We start from the raw sequence: 12057 nt of genomic DNA, 5'->3' as shown, positions 1-12057 counted from the left end.
CCGAAATTCGACCTTCTTACCCCCCTCTACCCCCCAGCAGCGGGGCTACAGCCTGGGACTTTTGATATGTTCACCTCCTAACTAGTCCAAACAAAGTTACGGAGTCAAAAATTGTGTTCCTAGCATTTCCCTCTACAACGTTTTTTGAGCATTCATTTCTTGACCTAATACTAGTTACACAGGCTTGTAGCATAGGTACCTATAACCCAGAGGTTTTTATTTTACGAGTAGATAAATTACAACCTGCCACGACGTCTCATCTCCTTATTATGGTTATAGTTTTCGGACGGTTGACTAAACGGACTTCTGATTTAATAAACTGTGCTCCAAGTTCCGAGGTTACTGAAACTTTTCCATTAAACTAGGCATCGTTGTTCGCTTTATGGTCGGTGCAGCGACTGCCAGTCAACAATGTGCAAGTTTACTGTTTTTTGACGTTTACTAAATAAGTATATCCAACAAATGTTCTCAACATTAATCGAAATTTTCAATAAAATTTTGTGTGATAGTTGTCTTATAAATTTTAAGATTTACATTATTACCTATTGTATTAGCTGTTGCCAACGACAAGCCGCAGGGAAGCAAATACAGCCAGATAATATTCGTCATTTGCTGCACAATTTACGATCTCATAATTTATTGACCAATAGTACATAAATCGTAGCGAATATTCCATAGATTTGGTGCGTGATTTGTTTTGGTTAGCGCTGATTATTCACGTGTCCGCCCTCGTTCACGGCGCCCCGCTACCATTCAGGGATAATAAATGAGCCCTTAACTTGGCGCTTTCCAATGCTGTAGATACTTTAGCTATCGTATATTTACAGCAGAAGTTACTTTGTGAACGAAGCACTCGAAATGATCTACGTATATTACGTGAATATGTCTGTTTTCCAAGGGGTGATTTCCATTCCGGACGTCGGTCGTATAAAAATAATAACTGCTGGTATATTGTACTGTCCCAATGTTGTTTCGTTGGTTATTTATTACTTTATCGCAGCTTTGCAGTTTGCCATTCTGGTGTTTGTAAAACCATTAAGTACCTTGTACATAATTTTAATTGAACTTTAGGGTTTACATCCATTCGTTTACATTAATTTCAAATCTACATAGGTAACATCACACAATCAAAAACAATTTTAAACATAATTTAAACAGTGAGTTAAATTCATTCATTCATCTATGTGCGGTACGGTATGTACGGGTCCAAGTTGTCCAAGTGTATAATAAGTGTACATATCTACTAACAGGTACCGGCGAGTCCAGTAAATCTCTTGGAAGGAGGCCGCTACCGAGCACCGTTGTCGGTATAGAGCCAAACAATTGGTTCTCATGCAAAATGCAAACGAGAGCCACCGCGCCCCGGACTGTCGGCCGAATAGCCTCCGAGCCACGAAACTGCGGTTGCCTGCCGCCACTCTCTAAACAAACGCATACCTACGACCTACTACGCTTTTTACTTTTACCTATTTTAAATTTTTAAAAGGTTACAGCCAGAACCTTCTTTTATATCGCCGGACTGAATTGGGACGCTCCATTATTTATGGCTACGTTCGCGCGACAGCGCTCTTTGCAGTCGATCTAAATATGAACAAGAAGTAAGGGCTAATGAGATATCCGCACCCTTTATCTTCAGTCGCACGAAAAGGAAATGTCAATATTGCGTGTGAGTAATATTTATAGCGGCCATGGATCGCAACTCTTCTTGCAATCCAGTATAAATGTGATCTGCGTTACTCGTAATCGTTACGAGCCTGGAGCTCGCATTATACTAAAGGCAATATTAGCCAAAACAAAGTATTTTTGAAATATGTACTCAGGTGCTTACTCGAAACATTTGGAAAATTAAATTGGTAATGTTCGTGCCGGAGGCAGGCAATCTGCATTCACTTTAATGTCTTTGTTTTCGGTTTCGGTGAATTTAAATTAATTTAATTTGTAGATGTTGTAGGTTCAGGTGGTACTTAATAATTGTAAAAGCAAAACTTCTCTTCTTTGTCTTTTGACTAAAAGTAATGTGTTTTATGTGAATTCTGTTATAGATTGTTTTTGCAATCGATTACCTACAATATGCAACAGTTCTACGATGAGTACATCGGCGAGATCAAGTCCCACTTTTTGGCATTTATAGCGATTAACTATATCCAAAATTGTTCCTAAAGCTACATAAATGTTAACTGAATGAACTTAATAAAGATTATTTTAAATACCTGTAGAAAATGATGTGCTGCAAATCGAAATTAGGTACGTGATGAAAAAATCAATTAAATTCTTTTTCCCGCAATACCGCCATAAAACAACCACACAACACTACAAAACACTATTGCCTCGATGGACCTGTTTTAAGTGGTTGGGCTTACATTTTAACGTGATAATCGAATGTTTAGATAAGATAAGATAAAAGATAAAAGATAATTTACCCTCTATAGTCCCTCTATTTTGTTTATGACACAATTTTCCAAAATGTGTTATACTATGCTAAAGCGACGTTTACTTACCGGGCCTGAGTCAACAAAACTTGGGGACACTAATCATACTGTAATAACAAAAACTTCTTTCGGGCTCTGCTGGATGAATTGTTTTATTATTTTAGGCCGGATACATTTGAAATTATAATAATTACGTCGTCAAAAATAAACGCCTACAAATATTATAAATTCGAAAGTAACTTTGTATGTCTGTTACTTCTTTACACTTAAACAGCTGAACCGATTTATATGAAATGGATGAAATTGGTATGGAGATAATCGTATTTAGAGACCCGTTTGTTCAGCAAATCAGCACTAAGTGAGGTTGTTATACGACTAAAATGTTTGATACAGGTGGAGTAATAAATCAATAGGGACTTCATTTCCGTGTGAAACCCTAAACCAAAGAAAAGCGATTTTTGTATGTATGTCGCGCGACATGGTGTGGATGTGGATGGATACACATCTCTTAACACAGGTAATAAACTGAAATATATTTTTGTATCCGGTTATATACCAATTTATTTTTTATAAATAATATAATGTTTCTGGAAGTGCGTCAGTTCAAAATTCGTGTAAGGTTCTTTTTTTATTGAGCAGTAGGTAATTGCAGCGAAGAAAACTTCTCAAAGCGAACAAGTTTTTCATTAAGTGTGACCGGACTGCTCTACGTGACGTCATTTTAGCTTAGCCGCTCACTGATAAACTCGTGAGCAATGGAAATGGTAACTTTAGTACGAAAATGTCCGAGGAAATAACCCTCTTTAAATGCTCTTTGTTGTATGTGGTTAGATTAGTTACTCTGATCACGTTGTTAAAATAAATATACTTGAGTGTCAATTATGTGTTGCTGTCGGCGGCCGTCGTGATTTTAGGTGAGAAGAAGCATTATGAAACTGATAGCACCAGTTGGCCAATCTTAAGACAAATATAACCACATATCCCTAGTCTTCTATTTATTACATATAATCTATCAGAGCAGTTAGACACTACATAGACATATTATATCAATTTGATATAGGTACATAGGTATATTATATTAGCATAAGAAAAATAAAGTATGGTTCTTATGCTCCACTGACAAACAACTCTTGCCCAACTATAGTAAAATAATTTCACCACACCAGCTCGTAAAGACTCTCTTTATTGTTCCGAAACTGAAAAGAAAGTTTCTATTTTGGAATCTTTCCTTAGTTCGGGTATCAATATAGCACGAGGGGTTAAGCAACAACGTTGCCCCTTGTATAACAAATAACTACCAACTTAGTGCCTAAATTCTTTAACTTCTTGTTGATCTTTTCAGTGCCTACGCAACCCCATTTAAGAAGTTCCATTGAAAATCGGCTTAGTAGTTATGACGCTAACGTAAAACAAATATACAAATAATAGACATTAATAATAGCTATCACTTTATATAACATCGATTAAATTACATCAGCGCAATCTTGTGAGCAAAGAAACCTATCTAAATACCGGCCCTATTGTATCACATTTTATTTACAGAAACTGGAACTAAATCGGTTGATTCGATGAGGAGATAATTGAGAATATTTAAACTTTTAAACAAAACAAAACGCGTCTAAGCTTAGCGGCTATACCATGTCTGTTCCGGAAATCAAATTTTTAATATAAAATCATATATTATCCTTGCCCTTGTATTTGGGCAAAAATATATGAAATAAATTTTTGAAGCATTAAATTCCAATTGTCCCATGAAAACATACTTATCCCTTTTACATGACTCAATTGCGAAGAATAGATTTCCAGACGTATGCTTCAATACCCCTCTTTATACGCGAATCTCATCAATTCCTACCGTAAAAAGATTTCCCGGAATTTTATGTATAGGTAATAACAGGATCTTGTTATCACGTTATATGAACTTGGGACTCGGAGAGGTGATTCAGACTGAGACGGATGAAGACTTCCCGCTAAACCAATCAGATACAAATCACCTGACACATACACAATATAGACAGCTCAGCTGAAAATAGGTGAACAGAAACCCGATAAAGAACAGATTTATTTGGGCAAATTAGCTTAGACTGCACAGAAGTCCCAATTTTATACACGATCCGTTTTATTCTTTGTTCTATCGTACGTGAATCTTCTATGATACTCAACAGCAATTGCCTGGCGACCGTGTGGCGGATTATGGCAGAGTGCGGATTACGAGTTAAGTGCCTATAAGAGTTAAGATCTGACTAACGATTGAAGTGCATATTTACTTACCTATAAAGTATACCACTTAAATCAAGCGGTTAATGTTGCGCGGTTTTATCCTAGTAGAAAATAGCTTATAAAATATAAATCAAAGTGACATTCGCATGACGGCAATGACTGCAGCAGCATTACTGTTGCAACGTTATTGCTGCAGCATTTGGGAAAATAATTGATAATCAGTTCGCCAGACGATATCAGCCAGTTGTTCGGAACCGTCACCTTTTGTGATTAACTGACAGGCTGATATCGTTCAGCGAACTGGTAATATGCTCAGAAATATCTGGGCAAGGGGCAGGTAATAACCTGCCCCTTAGATTCGGGTGATGTCACTGTTAAAATAAGTGATAAACTTATCACAACAATATCTGACGAACGGCCTCAGCTTATGACTACAGTGAAATGTCGAATAGGTAGTTACTCGTACACCTCAATACTACTTTCCTTTCAGTGACAGGAAATCTCTATATATTTACTATGTTAAATTGATGACAACATCGATCAATCCCGGCGGTCCGGACTCGACGTAAAACATTATCGTGAGGCGTCGCGTCGGTCCATCACGTCTAGTGGCGTTGATGAATCCAGTAATATACTTTTTACAGCAGAAACGGCAGTGCCAATCAACTTTTTGCAAGTGATAGAAATATTGATCTGATATTTGATTAGATGATTAGGTATTATGTAGTACTTACAGGCTTCGCACTGAAAGAGAAGAGGAGCAGCCACGGAGCACCTGTACCTACGTGTACGCTCCATTTATCACATTGTCCGCGAGTGCCCAAAAAAAGTACACATGAGATCCTCCTAGTATTACTTAGCCTAAGAGAAAACGCAGCCCATTGAGTGAAAAATCTAAATAATATTTATTTGTATATTTGTAAAGCAACCAAGAATTGAATCAATAAGTACACATAAAGTGTACAAATTAGTACATAGGTACATTATCTTACCATTGGTAAGAGAAATACAAATCATGTGGCTGGCGTTAGAAGAAGGCCTTTTTTTTTTTTTGACGGAGTGGGAATGCATTTACGCACAGTGTGTGGGACTCGCCGCTCCTTATCCCTCTCTTAGCGAGAGGGAGGGAGAATTTGGCCCTACCCACTAAACCCACTCCGGCGTTTCACCCTCTTTGCCGTTCGTGAGGGCGCACTGGGATCGAGGTCATTCCACCACAGCGCCCTCCGGCAGCCCCGGCTTGTCGCCAGGGCACCCTCACAATGCAGGGGGGGACCAGAAACGCTTGATCCCCACCCCTACGATGTGTGTGGGGCCGATGCGATGCGGGTTCGGTAGCCACTGGCCCCACTAGGGCTCGAGGCGAGCATACGCTCCTCGCCTTCGACCCTGCCGCCTGCGTCGGAGAGGAAGCGCGTCAGCCGCCGCTTCTCGCTCCCTCTCCGCCTCCTCCTTCTGCGACATTACTTCTTCGCAGAAGGAGGCCACCGCTTCCCATTTCCTCTCGCTACCCAGCATCGCCGCTATTATGCTGTGCAGCGAGAGATCCGCCACCCCCGTCGCTGCCCTGAGGGAAGCTCTTTCCACGGCCCAGCGATTACACTCTTCCAGAGTGTGCTGAGTCGTATCATCCGCCGCGCCACATTCGTGGCACTGAGGCCCCGGCTCCCTCTGTATTTTGTGCAGGTAGTGTCCGAAACAGCCGTGTCCGGACACCACCTGCGTCACCCTAAAGGTCAGGGCCCCCCTGCCCCGATCCACCCACTCGTCCATTACCGGGAGAATAGCCCCTATGGTTCGGGTTCCATAGTGGCTATCCTCCAAGGCCTCCCGCCACCTCTCCCGTAGGCGCTCCGCGGCTCCCCGCATCACCCTCTCAACCTCCTCCGCGTCTGGGAGCTCCCCACGCCCCCTGGCTTCCGCCCTCAGCCGGTACCTGTCCGCCAGCACCCCCGCTTCCAGCTCCCAAGGCGGGGTGCCGGCAAGGAGGCATGCGGGGATCGTCCGGAGCATGGCGCTCTACGGAGCGCCAATTTGGGCCGGACGACTGACGGGACGCGCGAGGGCATTGCTCCGTCGGCCACAGAGGGTGGTGGCCCAGAGGATGGTTAGAAGAAGGCCTGTATAAAAACCAGCCTTTATGTCAAATTATTACCTAACCTGGAATCATAATCATTTAATGTTTAAGCCATGTCTATACGCTTGCATATGTAATATAATTTATTACAAACACGAGTAACATAAATAGTGACGAAACAAAAAAATAATAATTTGAAATAAGTAAGTACCTACTTTTGTAACTTGATGTTATGTAGGTAGGTATGAAAATCAAGATAGATAATTATATAGCGTTCATTGAACGCCCCATCGAGCTTTACAAACGTAAATTTACTGAAATTGCCGGGAGTAATGCGTGTTATGTACGATCTCCATTGTTTGATTAAATAAGCGTAACCTCCCCGTCTTTCTCATTACGTTTGCAAGACTCCTATACACGGTGTAACATGAGTAAACCGAATAATATTAACAGCGTATTCCTGATCATATTTAGAGACAAAAATGTCCTATATATAAACTTTTTTTAAAAACGCCTAGTTTCAGTGATAATATAAATTTAAAAATAAACAAGTTTTAGTTGTTACATAATGTAAAAGGCCTTTTTGATGGTAATGTTGCTGCTATGGGACGTAGTCTAAATATCCTTATTGATAGATGTCAAAAAGTGACAAGTAACACTTTGCGAAAAGAAGGTTTTACGAAAAAAAAATGTAAAAATTAATTTTAAGTAATAAGTTTACCAATAAAATTTATTTTTTTAGGTACAAATACATTCAAAAAATTGAAAAAACAAAACAAAAAAAATATTTTTTTTGCGAAATTGACCTAAACTCATATTACATTTTTTCCTTCTTTTGACCTCAGAACTTCGTGGTTAAAATTATTCGGTTTCCTCATGTTACACCGTGTATACGTTAATTGTCAAACAAAATAAGAAGTTATATTTCCACCAAATTAACTTACGATACCTACTGGAAGAAAATCTCTGATCTTTCAAATGTTTTGCTGATGAATGAAATATGTTCTCAGACAATTTTCCCCTTGAAAAGGCGGTCCCTCTCGAGTGAATGTTTGCTATCTTACATATTCCTCCGCCGAGCCTTTCTAACGAATGAGTGCTTGCTTGTGTGTCAAAGAAACGTAAATGAGACCTTTAAAACGAGCTCTATGTGTCACTCGGAACTTGGACTCAGTTTCTTTATACTGCGCGGGCGACTATAAATACTTAATGATGCAATCAGCATTTGCTTAAAAATGATCCGCGTGCACGGAAATATCGTTGGTTGCTCTGGTTTTTCAACGGCTCTTCGTTTTCGGTTTTTCATATGAAAATTGGTAAATTTGTGATCTAAAAAACGCACACCTATTTTACAAAGAAAAAATAAAGGATTTATGAACAAATAAATATGGAGACTATCGGCAAAATAAGAAGTAAATAGGTACGTAAACTTTGACATCGGTGAGCAGTTGTCATCAACATTAACCAGGAAAACTATGTATAATTTTTTAACCGACTTCCATTTCATAGAAGGAGGAGGTTCTGTATTCGGTTGTGGCTATTTTTTTTTTTTTAACCGACTTCCATTTCATAGAAGGAGGAGGTTCTGTATTCGGTTGTGGCTTTTTTTTTTTTTTTTTTTTATGTACGTTCACCGATTACTCCGAGACCCGTAGTCCGATTTGAGTAATTCTTTTTTTGTTTGAAAGGAGCTACCTCCGAGTTGGTCCCATTTTAATTTGGTTCTGTTCTGATGATGGGATCCATGAGGAATTGAGGGAACTCCTCAATTTTTAAAGGCACATGCATGGCGATTTGTGTGTTTTCTTAAGCAACTCGAGCATTTTCTTCCGAAAACCACCACTTTTATGAAGTAGACCTGATGATGATGATTGTTTTGATGATAATGATGATGATTTTTTAAATGTAGTATGTTCAGCGATTACTCCGGCACCTGTGATCCGATTTGAGTTATTCTTTTTTTGTTTGGAAGGAGTTGCCTCCAAGGTGGTTCCGTATTATTTTTGGTTCTGGTCTGATGATGGAATCCATGAGGAATTGAGGGAACTCCTCAGTTTTTAAAGGCACGTGTAAAGTGATTTCGGTGTTTTCTAAAGTAACTCGAGCATTTGCTTCCGAACACCGCCAATTTGATGTAGTGCAAGTATAGCCTTACCACGAGTTTGACATTGACATATTCGCTAAGTTAGCGACGCTAACGTCTTCGTAACTTACTTTTTATGCATCTCGCTCGCACTAATATGCCAGTACGGGCGAGATGCAAAGAAAGTAAGTACACACACGCTAGCGAATAAATCAATGTCAAACTCTTAGTAAGCTGGTAAGGCTACTGATCGGGGGTTAGGAGTTAAGGGGTCGGGGATTAAGGGGTCGGGTAATGGTGGTTGATGGGCTGCTAGTTCAGGGCCGACTGGTACATGAATCAGGGGTTGATGCGAGGGAACAATGCGTTAAAACTAAAAATGGAAAAATAAAAACTTTTTACAAAAAAAAGAAAACCGACTTCAAAAAGGATGAAATAAAATATTATCCTTTTTAAGTCTATGCGTTACTAACTGATATGTTTGAAGTCGGTGCCAAGCCAAGTAGTAACAATACCCGTCAAAAATAATCAGCTTTATGACTATAAATCCCATTAGAACTGTACTAATAACTATTATAAATATGTAAGTAATTCTGTCTGCCTCTTTGTCGCCTTTTCATGACTAAACAACTGAATCGCTTTAGGTGAAATTTGTTTTATATTTTGAAATGTAAGTAGTCCTCTGAATAAGGGACGGGAAATAACTTCAGTCCCAATTCCACGCTTCCACGCGTGCCGACAAACATGGTACGGACTGTGCCAAGAAGGTTTGATCGTGTGGTCTGAGGTGTGTTCTTAGGTACAGTCGACGTCAAATATATGTTTACACTTTTGCACCTTACTCCTTTGTAATAAGACGAAAAGTGTAAACATATTTTTAACGTCGACTGTACCTACAGAAAGTACGTTCATTGTCGTCGTGTAAGGCAATCTAACGTACATCCTTATCGAATCGCACCAAAATCATGGCATGCTTCAAAAGTTGGCTTGGCACCGACTTCAAACATATCAGTTAGTAACGCATAGACTTAAAAAGGATAATATTTTATTTCATCCTTTTTGAAGTCGGTTTTCTTTTTTTTGTAAAAAGTTTTTATTCTATGTACGTTCACCGATTACTCCGAGACCCGTAGTCCGACTTAAGTAATTCTTTTTTTGTTTGAAAGGAGCTACCTCCGAGTTGGTCCCATTTTAATTTGGTTCTGTTCTGATGATGGGATCCATGAGGAATTGAGGGAACTCCTCAATTTTTAAAGGCACATGCATGGCGATTTGGATGTTTTCTTAAGAAACTCGAGCATTTTCTTCCGAAAACCACCACTTTGATGAAGTAGACCTGATGATGATGATTGTTTTGATGATAATGATGATGATTTTTTAAATGTAGTATGTTCAGCGATTACTCCGGCACCTGTGATCCGATTTGAGTAATTCTTTTTTTGTTTGGAAGGAGTTGCCTCCAAGGTGTTTCCGTATTATTTTTGGTTCTGGTCTGATGATGGAATCCATGAGGAATTGAGGGAACTCCTCAGTTTTTAAAGGCACGTGTAAAGTGATTTCGGTGTTTTCTAAAGTAACTCGAGCATTTGCTTCCGAACACCGCCAATTTGATGTAGTGCAAGTGTAGCCTTACCACGAGTTTGACATTGACATATAGTGACGCTAACGTCTTCGTAACTTACTTTTTATGCATCTCGCTCGCACTAATATGCCAGTATGAGCGAGATGCAAAGAAAGTAAGTACACACACGCTAGCGAATAAATCAATGTCAAACTCTTGGTAAGCTGGTAAGGCTACTGATCGGGGGTTAGGGTTAGGAGTTAAGGGGTCGGGGATTAAGGGGTCGGGTAATGGTGGTTGATGGGCTGCTGGTTCAGGGCCGACTGGTACATGAATCAGGGGTTGATGCGCTGAGAGGTAGAGTGATCGGGGGGGTTGAGCTATTGGGTCAGTGGCGGGGCGGAGGATGGATTTAGTGAACTGACAGGAATTATAATTTCCCAGACGGATTCGAGAAAATTCCTGATTACATATTTATTAAAGTAGGTACACGAATTTAGTGTTAATCATGATGTTGTTTTTCATTCATGCGTCGCGCTCTTAACAATGCGTTAAGGTGCAGTGAGTTCAGAAAACGGAGTTTTTTAAAAGCCGTAGCTCTTTTTTGGATCACAATACGGCTGCCATACATTCAATTAGCAAACTTGAGGGCTTTTTCTAGTGACTACCAGGATTAGAATCCTAAGTTTTTGACTTTTGCTCGATAGAAAACGATCACGAACATAGGTCTAAAACGGACTTTAAAGATTCGTAACAATTTGTGCACAAAAGATAGAAATATGAAAACTGCTTCTATGTACGCGCAATTGTATGCTTGAACGACTACCAGGATTACTTTTTTTTTTTTATTTCACATTCACTAAATAAGTTCGAAAATATGATATCAGCGGTTCCGTGCACGCAACTTCTTTGATCAGATGCCCGCTGGGCTCGGATCAAAGCACACGTATTGCGAATTTAATTAAAATGACAGTTGGTTTTGGCATTTATTTCGACATTAAGTCATATACATATACGAAAAAGTATACCAGTAGACAAATAGTATTTAAAAAAACAGGGTAAATAATTATCATCACATGGAGCTCGAGTCTCATCTTAGATTTGATTTGTTGGGGCATAATGGTTGAAAAACGCAGTAAACTATCTTAAAATAATACGATTCCAATATCATTTAAGTAATTTGCTCCTTGAAACCCGGCTTAGAATGAAAAAAGTTTGAAGACTCATACTTATTGATTGGAATTAATTTTCATTATGCTGGTATTAATATTGCATACCTATTTGACGTACTTTTGTACGTCAACGTCAATGAACTGTGATGACAATGTTGTGATCTTGTATTTATGTTAGAGAACTTTTGATTTTCAAATATTACCTATTAATACGGAACATTATGTAAATATTTCGTGTACTACTTGAAAATCGTGCAGTGGTACACCTATTTTGTTGCTGTGAGGTCCGTCTAAGATAGATGTATAATGCGGTTACGTGCTGTTCTGCAAACCTTCATGAAATCAAGAATAAATAAACGGCTATGGTCTAGCCTCAGTCCTAGCGAGTTTTTGCGGCTTGTGAGGCCGAGATATACATACTGGCCTACGAGGCTTACAGCCCAAAACCACTGCGGTGCCTGGTTTGTGATTGCCTATGTATCGAGTGTTATACTAATTTACTATAAAATAAAACA

Source organism: Cydia fagiglandana, chromosome 9 (genome assembly GCF_963556715.1).
Source record: "Cydia fagiglandana chromosome 9, ilCydFagi1.1, whole genome shotgun sequence".
In the NCBI taxonomy this organism is placed as follows: domain Eukaryota; kingdom Metazoa; phylum Arthropoda; class Insecta; order Lepidoptera; family Tortricidae; genus Cydia; species Cydia fagiglandana.
Note: the sequence above shows the minus strand (reverse complement) of the source record.